Source organism: Barbus barbus (genome assembly GCF_936440315.1).
Source record: "Barbus barbus genome assembly, chromosome: 6".
Taxonomy (NCBI): Eukaryota; Metazoa; Chordata; class Actinopteri; order Cypriniformes; family Cyprinidae; genus Barbus; species Barbus barbus.
The window spans coordinates 26,682,019-26,694,701 of record NC_136734.1 but is presented as its reverse complement, the minus strand read 5'-3'; the positions used below and the strand labels follow the sequence as shown (position 1 = coordinate 26,694,701).

The 12,683-nt window shown below is 38.2% G+C and overlaps 1 protein-coding gene across 2 annotated transcripts in view; it reads right to left on the bottom strand.

Moving 5' to 3' along the window:
- Positions 1-12,683, bottom strand: part of LOC306871609 (leucine-rich repeat and calponin homology domain-containing protein 2-like) — a 66,878-nt gene that overhangs the window by 24,416 nt on the left and 29,779 nt on the right. The gene's annotated exons all lie outside the window — the stretch shown is intronic.

Here is a 12,683-nt window from a genome sequence, read left to right as displayed (position 1 = left end):
TTTAGCAAACATTTTGATAGGAAAGGATGACGAATATGAAAAAGCTGAAAAAACGCATATGAAAATTTCAGACTCATTGTACAATCACCATTAGTCAAACAGTTAAATTCTTATATCATTTTACTTGCAAAATTGAGATGTGATTATAACATTTAAGTCATCAGTAAAGGTCTGAGTCCATGTGATGTTAAGTAATTCATAAAAGATCTGATTGTTTAGAAACATCATAACAGAAGGAATGTGGCTGTAAATGCAAATTTGTTTAATTTATTTATGGTGGACCAATATTAGATTTACTAATTTCTTGCAGTCTTGTAGTGGCTGCCTTCACATTTTTAGCATGATACAGGACCTTAATGAACAGATATCGCACATGCATTTTACAAGAGCTGTAAACATTGGAACAAACACTTGAGAATTTTTCTGAGTCAATGGATGCAATAGTCTATTCACCATCAATCTACAATCTATTCAATAGCTGCTCCAATTCATTCCAAAGGTCTTTGGCTGGGTTCACATCTGTGCTTTGTGCAGGCCAGTAAACCATTTTGTACTGTATAGTGATTCTGGAACAGGAAAGGACCCTCCAAAAACTGCTGCAAAAAAGCTGAATGCAGACAAAGTCCTTGTATGACAAGATTTGTTTTCACTGCAATTACTTGAAAAGCCAAACATGATAATTGGAATGGTGGAGTTATCTCTTCTTCATGTGTTATTTTAGCATGGCTTTGGCAGCAGAGCATGTTTGGTCATAATTACTGGAATATATTGTCACCCAGCCATCTGTACACCACTTTAAATTCACAGCCAGTGAGGCATATCAAAAGCACATCTCATTTCAATTAACTGTGCAAATCTCAAGGTGTTTTAGCTAGAAGTTAGACTAGAAGCTGGAATGCATTACACAACTTTTACCCACTTTTTTTTCAGAATACAAAGTGAATATGAAGTCTGATAATGTGTGATCCACAATCATTTAATGTATGATGCCAGTTTTTCCTCTGTCACCATTTAAGTCTTCATGTGTGTGATGCCTAGTCTTTTAAAATCTGTTCAGATTTGTAAAATTGTGTAGTGTATTCCACCAAAAAAAAAAGGTTTTTATAAAATAAACAAAAACTGCCTAACATGATTTAAAGAATGTCCTTTAAAATTGAAATTTTTCCTGTAGCAATATAGGAAGTGTGTATCAAGAGCACTCTTAAAAGTATACAATCAAAACAATGATTCAAATGTCACAAACCAAAACTTTTAACTTCAAAACAGACATATCAGAGCCCCATCCACCTCTATGGCAACTCAATTTCATGTGGTATTTGCTCTCTGAAAATAAATGTTGAAAGGAAATTAAAGCATTTTAGAGTAATTTGGAGATGGTGGTACCACTCTGAGATGTAAGGTCAGCAGCGATGTAAATGCTTTCAGAATTTCATAAAAATTTATAAGAATTTTATAAATTTCTTATCTTTTGTATTCTAATAAGAAATATTTTTGGGGAAGAAAAGTAAATTAATTGAAAATCAAATAAATTTATCAAGAAACTAAATAATAATAATAATAATAAAAAATAAAAAAAAAATAAAAAACATTGTTTGACTCCACCTCTTTCTTTTTACCATACAAGGAATTCTTCTCATCCAGGAACCGAAAGTAGTCGTAAACCCACTCAAGCGGATACACTATTGGAACACCGAACTGTATGGCTGCTAACTCGGAATTTACCTAATGATTTAAGCATTTGTTTGTTTCTTTTGTTTGGATACTACAGAACCTGGGAATTCTCTGGAAAAAATTATGGCTCGGCAACCTTAAAAGGCACAAGACGACTACGATATAAAACTCCTACGAACCTTCAATCTGCGACCAAACTTTGTGTTTGTTTTTTTTTAACATTTAGTGTGACTCACCAAACTCACTGCAAAAAAGGGCTCCACCCATTATATTAGGAATCTGGGATCTTCCCATAATATTGGATGTAAATGAGATCTTCCGGCTCATCCTACAATCTGGAATAGCGACAGTGTTTTACATGCAATGGTGTTTACATAAATCTACATTTGAATATAACTGGAGGAAGCCTTTTAGCACTGGACAAAAAAAAAAAAAAAAATTTTTTTCTCTTTGGTACTTAATTCAATGCAAGGAAACTTTTTGTTAATATGATCCTACTCATGTTAACTCTTATGGAACACCAAGGTAAAGTAAATCAAACATGTAAAGCATTACTTATGGCAATGAAAGGACATTAGTGTATCATGTGTGGTAAAATATCAAAACAATTATCCATAGACAAAACACTGTTGGCACTGGCACAGCCCTGCTACTTCAAGGCTTCTTCAGTGAACTGGTGCAAAAACATTTTTAGAGAAGGAAGTGTGCACCATGACATATAGATATAGCCGCCAAAGAGTCACATACTGTATTTATCTATGCAGGGGCGTAGCCATCATTTCAAAAGTGTGTGTGTGTGTGTGTGTGTGTGGGGGGGGGGGGGGGGGGGGGAGTTGGGGGCGGAATGTCTAGCATTATACCTGTTCTTGTTTTTCAGTTAACCCTTGTCTAATTGACAGGTTTTATTTTTAATCATACCTTTTTGCTTAATATGCTTTATGATTATATTATTATATATGATTATAAAACAGAAGGAAAGAAAGAGAGAAAAAAGAAAAAGAAATAAATTCAACAGCTTGTCACTGGGACAGTACCATTAAAAGCACATCTTTGTACCTTATTTACCCCAAAAAGTTTCATAGTTGTACATTACGGTGCATATTGGTATTCTATATGTGCACATTTTTGAGTATAAGTTACAAAGATGTCCTTATGAGGGTATTATTGTTTATATATTTCAGATTGTATTTTGTGAGTGTTGTAAAGTAAAGTCGTAAAGTCGTGACGTATTGTCAAGTATGGTGACCCATACTCGAAATTGGTGCTCTGCGTTTAACCCATCCAAGTGCACACACACAGCAGTGAGTAGTGAACAAATGCACACACACACCCGGAGCAGTGGGCAGCCATGCTGCGGGGAGCAATTGGGGGTTCGGTGCCTTGCTCAAGGGCACCTCAGTCGTGGTATTGAGGGTGGAGAGAGCGCTGGACATTCACTCCCCCCACCTACAATCCCTGCCGGCCGGGGGCTCGAACTCGCAACCTTTCGATTACGAGTCCGACTCTCTAACCATTAGGCCACGACTTCCCCAAATGTTGTTGTATGTACAGTACATGGCACACAGTAATGGATACTTGCACATTCACATACTTCTTTATTCTGTTCTGTTCTATTATACATTAGTCTGATTAGTCTATGTTAAAAGGTATAAGACATATCTTATCATAGACAATGCTGTAAATGATCTTTACCTCTGAAGCCTCACTGAAACTCTCTGCCTCATTCACTCCCTCTGTCTATAGCAAATAAAGCAGTGTTTGAAACATGTACATACAGGGAATAGTGACATACAGAAGAAAATAACTAATTACGTACACTGTCGGGAAATTTACAAATCATTTGTATCCTAAATTATTTTTTAACACTTTAAAATGATAAACACATATTCACTATTAACTATGACTTTTACTTCAATAAACTCTTCATTTACTGCTTATTAACAGCTTGTAAGGTAGTCGTTGTAGTTGTTAAGTTTAGGATTATGGGATGCAGAATATGATCATGAAGAATACAGAATTAATATGTGCTTAAGTACTAATGAACAACCAATATGCAAGCTAATAATTACCTACTGTAGTTAAAAATGATAGCTGAGAAGTTGTTCATCATACTAATGTTATTTTTAATTTTTCTATATTTGACTAATTGTGTTTTCTATGATTGGTCCATATATAATCCTACAAACGCTTGTGTATTATAGACGTTATACAATGTAAAAACAGCCAAGTGTTAAAAGCCACTCTATCAGTTCTTCTCAGCTGTGAAGTTTGATTTTCTGATTCTGTCCTAACAAACCTAGGCTGACTGTTTCTTGTTCATTCTTGACAACACATAAAAACAGAGCAGCCCTAAATGAAGATCGATCCTGTATCAGTCAGTGCTTGCATACTTGATTGAAATACATCATGTAGAATTGAACATTAGAGTTAAACATGTCACAATGCTGCAAACGCTGTAAAATCTCAGTTCAACATTATCTTTATTCTTATTTGAAGGGTTCTGATAACATATCCGTGTTAAAATAAAATACGTTACAAAAGAGTTACGGAAAAATAGACTGAAAATAAATAAGTGCATGTTTGTCCAGGCAGCTTTTATCTTCTCCATATAATGAACATCAAAACTTGCTAATTATTCAACAAGAGCAATAGGCAGAGTCACTCAACATTGTGCAACACTATTCGGATACCACATGACAACTTACGCTGCTTGACTTCTTCGTAAAAAAGGAGTGAAGAGTTTCTTGCCGCTTTGAACTCATCTCGACCGAATAATGAATGATGGATACAGCGCGGGACTGCGGGCGCGAGCCTGGGCATGTCGTGACGTCACAAACTGAGTGACTGATTGCCATGGAAACGTAAACGTCATGTATATCTTGTCTCTTTGAATTTTAAATCATTCTGCATTTATATACATTGCTCCATTAAAACCTCAACATGTCGAGAACACAACTGTCCAATGATAAAGTGCGGGGACGAATTTACTTTTTAGAAAAAGTGGGGGGGACACGTCCCCCGCGTAATCTACGCCCCTGTATCTATGTGTGTTGTTGTGAAGAGTCTAGAGGTTTGCAGGTGCGCACCCGAGTTCAGACAACACATTATCAGTGTTCACATTATCCAAATGAACCAAGCTGTGATGTCAAACGAACCCGGGTATGCACCAAAAGTGCTAGTGTGAAAGCAAGCAAGCAACCCTTCACTCCCTGACTCTATGTGTAACATTGCTAGCCTGGATCTAAATGAGATCTAATCTGGGTGGGTGGATGGTCTTTGGGTGAGGCATGCAAAAAGATTTTGGTTTTGTTTTTCTGTGGTTTTGAAGTCAGTTCACCAGAATGCAAGGGAATTTTATGGTACATAATATTGCATCACTTCTTTAGAATACCAAGATTAAAAACAGTCCCGGCTCGCAACACAGGTGTCACAACATCATTGCTACACCATATGTAAAAAAAACTAATAAATACACAGGAAATTAAAAAAAAGCGGTCAATGTGCAAATATGAAGATAGCATTCATACTGCACTAACACACATATATATGTGTGTGCGTATATGTATGGATAGATAGATACATATACGCACAGACAGACAGACAGACAGACAGATAGACAGATAGACAGGAGTCGCTGTCGGCTGGAAACCTCTTATGTCCAAATTTAGTAAATTTTTCACAAATCGATGCTATTGGTCAGTCCCCACGTGGGTCTGTTATTTTTACAAATTATTAACCAATCTAAAGTGTTAAAAATAGCTTGAGAGCAAATTCAAGCTATTACAAAGTAAACAAAAAAAACTCCATTGGACACTTCAACTGTCTGAGAAGTCTCGTAACTCCACCTCTTCACGCCGTGGGAGCCTCGCTTACATCTCCTCAAGATTGAAAGTCGCAACGAATCCTCGTCGAGCAACATGTCCTCCGAGATAAATGTCCTCAAACCACTGGTTATTCATGATTCCGTTATATGAATTATATAATAACAGTTTATATATTATATATAACAGTTTGATCTCGATACTTTTCATTTATGGAAGAAAATAGGGCTGTCTATTGGTGCCAAGTAAGCCTTTCTTTGGATAACTCTGTCTGTTTTTTAGACAATAACGAGTGAAAATAATTAGGTCAGATACGTTTGACTAGGCCCGTTTTGTTAAAAATCAATAGCTGTAATGCTTTGGTGCAGAAGGAAGCCTATGAGCCACGAAGGTAAGTTTGCGAGCAGATTAGGGAAATTTCCACCTATTAGACCGCCTAGTCAGCTCATCGTTTTTTTGTATTGCATCACTTATAGCTCTTAAACCTTTAAAATAGAGTTTAGGAAGATGCATGTAACCACAGTCGTTAGCTTTAGTTAACTATTGAAGCCTTTTCTCGTCAAAAGGCTCAACGCAACCGCCGACTTTGTTTGCGTGCAGATTAATTTCTGCCTATTAGACGGCCTAGTCAGTTTATCGTTTTAATTTGGTATTGCATCACTCATAGCTCTAACATTTAAAATAGAGTTTAGGAAGATGTATGTAACCACAATCATTAGCTTCGATTAGCTCTTAAAGCCTTGTCTCTTGTCAAAAGGCTCAACGCGATCGCAGACTTTGATGAACACTGCTGGCAGCAGCGACGTCTGTGTCTGTACCATTCTTATCAATGACAGCGTAATCTCGTATCTCCCTGCTCCCAAGTCATAAATCTTGTATCTCCGATGAAACATGATTTTGGGGAAATGTTGTGTTAATGTTGGTACACAACAGTATATGATAGCAATATAAGGTATAATACCAACTTTAACGATACAATGTTTAATAACTGAAAAAATATGCAATTTTTAATTCCCTGAAAAACAATGGTTTTGGAGATGCGAGGATTCCGCCCCACAGCGACGATATATAGTTTTAAGAATTATATTATTCATTACCTTTTTTTTTTTTTTTTTAGACTATGTTGAACCCTAACTTCACTATAACCTCATACTTCACCTAGAATGTCCTCTATACCAATAGACATTGTTTAAGAAACTGCAGTCTATACCAGAAATGTATGTTTACAAGTCAACACAAGTATATAAGTTCAGTTGTTGCAGTCACCTCAGTTCTGGTGCCCCTATTCAGATGTATCACATTCCCATAGTTTGTCAGTACTTTTACAGGAAAGCTTCAATAACTGTGCAATATCTATGTATAGCACATAAAATAGTGGAGGTAATAGACAAATTACACATGCAGGGGAAAACATCTGAGTAGTGAAGCAATGAAATATCACAAATTTAAAAACACATTACACAAGCAGCCATGTTGACCCTCTTATCCATAAGGCCCTCTGTTTTAGAATTCAGATTGATTACAAAGCATCAAAACTGCTATTTTAATGAAAAATGAACTTTTACTGATGTTAATACTGAATAATGACATTTTGACAACACAAAAACTCTGATTACAATACAATGCCTTGTGATAGCGCATTGCATAATCAGAGACACAGTAGTGCTTGTTGGCAATGAAAGACATGGTGATGCAAGCCAGAAAAAAAAGACACACCTATTCTAAGTAATCTAAAAAAACAAAAACAAACAAACTAAAAAAACAATAGAAAAGGAAAAAATTAGTCACTTGCTTTGACAATGTTCGTCACCTTTCCTCTGCCTCCCTTTCTGTGACAAACCTTAAGACGTGTTTTACAGGTAAAAAAATGTAAGCAAAATACAGCAACCAAAATTCAAAACCACAATGACATTTAGACTTTTGTGTTTTGCCATTCACAAAGAATGAATTTCTGCATTCCATTGCACTGCTTTTCCACTGTTTTATATACGCTAAAGGGACATGTCATTAAGTGTAACTTTTAAAAATTGCATCTCTAGAACACATCCCACTTTGTAGTTTATTCCACTGTCTCACATTTTGTAAACACAAATATGCATTTTGTGTGAATGCCCCCCAAATGTTTAAGAGCACTACACTACAGCTGCTACTTGTTACAGACATTGTTTGGAACACAGTGCCAATATAAAATCCACAAGCAGTTTGAAAGTTTAAATAGTTTTCATGTCTTCCTAATCCAACCATTTTGGTTATTTGTCTTTTTGCTCCTAAAGAGACTTCATCCATTAGGATGTGTTCACGTGTTACCCCAAACATTTTCCCTTTTTGTCAGCAGCTTGGATCTTTAATTATTAGCGTGCAACCACAGTATGTATACCTATAACATGTTAGAATATTACTTATGCTTACATACTACCTTTCAAATGCTTGGGGTGTTTGAAAGAAATTACCGTTTTATTAAGCAATGATGAAAAGTGTCAGTAAAGACTTTTACATGGTAACAAAAGATTCTGTTTCTAATGCTGCTCTTATGAACTTTGTTCATTAAAGAATCCTGAAAAAAATGGTATGGTTTTCACAAAAATATTAAGCAGAACAACTGTATTTGCAATGGATAATAGTAAGAAATATTACTTGAGCACCAAATCAGAATATTTCTGAAGGATCATGTGATGCTGAAGACTAGAATAATGGCTTCCGGAAATCACAGGAATAAATAACATTTTAAAACAGCCTAAAATAACTGTTTTAATAATATTTCACAACATTACTGCTTTGCTGTATTTGTATAGAATAAATGCAGCCTTGGTGAATATAAGGGCCTTTTTCCTAACCCAACCCCAAACATTTGAGGGCGTATGCATAAAAGCAATTACTTAATACTAAAAGTGGCCTCTCAATTACAGTTAATTTAGTAATCATTATAATCAAAAATAACAAAGGGTATTTTGAAAGGTATTTTTTCAGACCCTCCTTTGTAAATGTTCATAATTTAGAAATTGCTTCAACTAAAATATCAGCATTATAATGACAGCAAAACAAACAATGTTTTGACATGTAAATTTACTTTTTGTCATTTCTATTCAATGCTACACTCACCTGCCACAATATAGTAATGCCTACAGTTACTTTATCTGCAATTACAAATTACAATGGAATTCTTTAATTTGAATAGTTTGTGCATCATGCAATTAATACAATTCGTTTCTATTTGATTTACAGCATGTTGCACCAATTAAAAAATCTCCCCTGCCTAAGTTTATATGGAAATATGGGGGCTACATTTGTTGGTGGTAATGGCAGCTGGAGACTGAGGGTTGTAAAAACCTCACTTAAAACTAAATTGAGTAGTGATAGATATCGATTTACTATGTTAAGGAACTCTGTGGTAAAGAAATTACAAAAAGCTAAAGCAGATTTTTTTCCTCACTATGATAGAAAAAGCAAGAGGCAATCCTAGAATCATTTGGAATCAGTTAAAAAAAAATTAATAGGACAACAAAATGAAGATAAAAAAATTCTAGAACTTAAAGTAAAGAGGAAATCAAACAATCCAGCTGAGGTGGTAGAGATTTTTAATCATCATTTTGTTGAGGGGCAGTCGTGGCCTAATGGATAGAGAATCGGACTTGTAACCTGAAGGTCGTGGGTTCAAGTCTCAGGTCCAGCAGTGATTGTCGGTGGGGGGAGTAAATAACCAACACTCTCTCCACCCTCAATACCACGACTGAGGTGAGACCCTTGAGCAAGGCACCGAACCCCCAACTGCTCCCCGGGCGCCCACTGCTCCGGGTGTATGTTCACTACTGTGTGTACACTTGGATGGGTTAAATGCAGAGCACAAATTCCGAGAATGGGTCACCATACTTGGCCACACACCACTTCCCTTCCCCTTTCCCTTGATTCCGTAGAAACTATTACTCACTGTTTTCCGCCTGCGTATACTAATGTCTGTCCAGTTACAACAGTGGAGCCCGTTTTTAGAATAAGGCCCGTTAGCAGAGGTGGGTAGTAACGAGTTACATTTACTTCGTTACATTTACTTGAGTAAATTTTTTGGGTAACTAATACTTTTAGAGTATATTTAAGAATGGGTACTTTTACTCTTACTCAAGTACATTTTTAGTGAAAAAACGGTACTTTTACTTAGTTACTGTGGGCGACGCTCCTCTCGTTACTTTATCTTATTGCAATAAGATAAAGTATTAAAGTATTTGACAAAGATGGTGGCGCGAACACATCGCGAGGCTCAGCGTCTTACCAGATTTTGGAAAATAGTGTTAATTTACCTGGTTATTTCATTAGTGTTCGCGCGATCCAGTTATGCGAACTACAGCTATAGTAAACAGTCACTTTTGGACATCAACAAACAGTGTTCCAACATAGTTTTAGATCATCCTTTCGACTTCAGCGAACTCCCGCCGGAGCTACTGAGATCACCGCGGACAAGCGGATCACTCGTACAGACCGGAAGTGCTCGGCGTCGGCGTCGAAACCGTAAACAAAGACGGGGAAAGCGTGGAGGGCTGCGTGCTAAGCTAAGGCTAAACCCACATCGACCAACTCTGCCCAGCATCTTCCTTGCCAATGTACGGTCTCTGATGAACAAGATGGACGAACTAAAGATCTGGACCCTCACACAGAAACGGCTTATGGACTGTAATGTTATGTTCTTCACTGAAACATGGCTCTGCAACGATGTCCCAAACATATGGATGGACGCTCTCTCTTCAGGGCTGACAGAGTAGCAGCAACCTCTAGTAAAAACAAGGGTGGTGGAGTATGCATTTATGTAAATAAATCATGGTGTAAAGACTCTGTCATAGGGCTGGGCAAAAAATCGATTTAATCGATTTTGTAGTTTGAAACGATTTTTATTTAGCAAACTCGAGTTTTTTGCCACAATAGTTTTTTCGGACTTTTCCGCGTTTCGTCCTTGTGGGTTACCGTAGCGCGATATGAGCCAGCCCCCGCCCCGCGGCCCTTTCACACAGGACGCGGCATGCGCTGCGCTGCGCTATGAAACCCATTCATTTCAATGGCTTGCGCTGCGCGAGGGCGGTTAGTTGCTGCGCCGACCAAAGCGCACGCGCAGCAGAGCGCACCAGCGGCGAGCTTGCGCGCGCGCCGCGGTCAAAGTTCAAAATAGTTCAACTTTTGCCGCTGTGCTCTGTGACGTTTCCCCGCGCGGCCAATAGAAACGGGGCATCCAAACAAGCGCCGAACTCAAAATGGATGAACAGCTGATTCTCTGTGTGTCTGAATTTCCAGAGCTATACCATACAAGTTTACGGTCGTACAGGGACCTCAGGGTTTCATGCACCCACAGCCTCTTCTTTCTTGCTGCTCTCTTTCTTCTTATTACTAGCAGGGCTACTGCTATCGCTCGCTTCTTAGCACGGGACAGATACATGTTTTGCTGCTGACCGAAAGGTGGAACAACAATCCAATGACTAGACGTATAGTACTCCCCCTAAAAATTTTGAAAACTCCGCCTACTTCGCTCTGGCGAGCATAGCGAAGGGCTGCGCTGAACCCAGCGGCAGGCGCAGCGCATGCCGCGTCCTGTGTGAAAGGGCCATAAAATGATAAGAACGGAGCGCGATGGAAAGCGATTACAGAGGCGATCACGTGTTATATTGCCACAAACATGCTGCCAATTTATCTGTCGAAAAGCGAGGCTTTAATCACATGCTGAAAGTATTAGATGCGAGGTACGTTGTCCCCAGTTGCAAGTATTTCGCCGATGTAGCGCTGCCTCACCTGTATAATACAACTCGGGAAAAGATCCGCAGTGAGCTGGAGGAGATGCAGTTTTACTCAGCCACAACGGACGATGCAGCCATATCTGAGTCTGACGGTTCACTACATCAACACTAGTTGGACTCTGCGCAGCATCTTTCAGAGATCTAACAAGCACGTGTTTTGTTGTTATAGATAAAAGTTTACATTTGTTCACTCTTTGAGCAGGCTATATGTCTGCCACAGGCATATTTCATTTTTTATATTCACACTATACTGAGAAGAGTTTATTTTTTTAATTGTAATGTTATATGTTACAAAATTTGTAATTATCTGATTTCTTGAACAGAAAATTTAAGCTACTGTGAAGTTGTTGCACTTTTGCTTAAACCTGGGTTAAAGCTTGAAATTGTTGAATGACAGAGCCTCATTTACTTTTTGTTTTGGGATTCTATGCATTTTAACTCTTGAGGACAATCATAGCAATAAAGTTGCACTTTTGACACTATATCTGATGCCTGCAGTAATTTTTTAAGTGCATTGAAAAAAAAAAAAAAAAAAAAAAAAAAAAAATCGAAAATCGAATCGAAACTCGAATTTTTCTTTAAAAATCGAAGATTTTTTTTTTAAGGCAAAATCGCCCAGCCCTACTCTGTCATTGTTGATACCTACTGCTCTGCTGATATGGAGTTCCTGATTATCAAGTGCAGGCCATTCTATCTACCACGTGAGTTCACTTGCATTGTTGCTGCTGCAGTTTATGTACCTCCGGACGTTAATGCTAACGTGGCTATGAAAGAACTCTGTGCTGCTATTAGCAAATTACAAACCCTGCACCCGGATGGAGCCTTTATTGTTGCTGGGGACTTCAATCACTGCACTCTTAGATCTGTTCTCCCTAAATTTAATCAAAATGTCTCCTGCACTACAAGGGGACATAAAACATTGGACCACGTTTATACTAATGTGAGTGATGCCTACAAAGTCACACCCCCTCCCCCACCTGGGTCAGTCTGATCACCTCTCTTTGTTCCTGCTCCCCAAGTATACCCCGGTCATCAAATGTGTGAAACCTACAACAAGGACTGTTAAAATCTGGCTGGAAGGTGCTGACTCCACTCTTCAACATCAATTCCAGCACACAGACTGGAGTGAGTTTGTTGCCCAGGCCACCACAAACTCTCAGATTAACATTGACACTTACACCAACTCTGTCATGGAGCACATCAACAGATGTGTGAGCAGAGTGACTACACACAAAAAAATAAAAATCTTCCCCAATCAGAAGCCCTGGATGAACAGAGAGGTTCGCCTCCTGCTCAAAGCAAGAGATGCAGCCTTCAGGTCTGGAGACCAGGAGGCTTACAGCTCAGCCAGAGCCAACCTGAGGAAGGGTATCTGCCAGGCCAAACTCACACACAAACAGAAGATTGAAGATCACTTCAATTC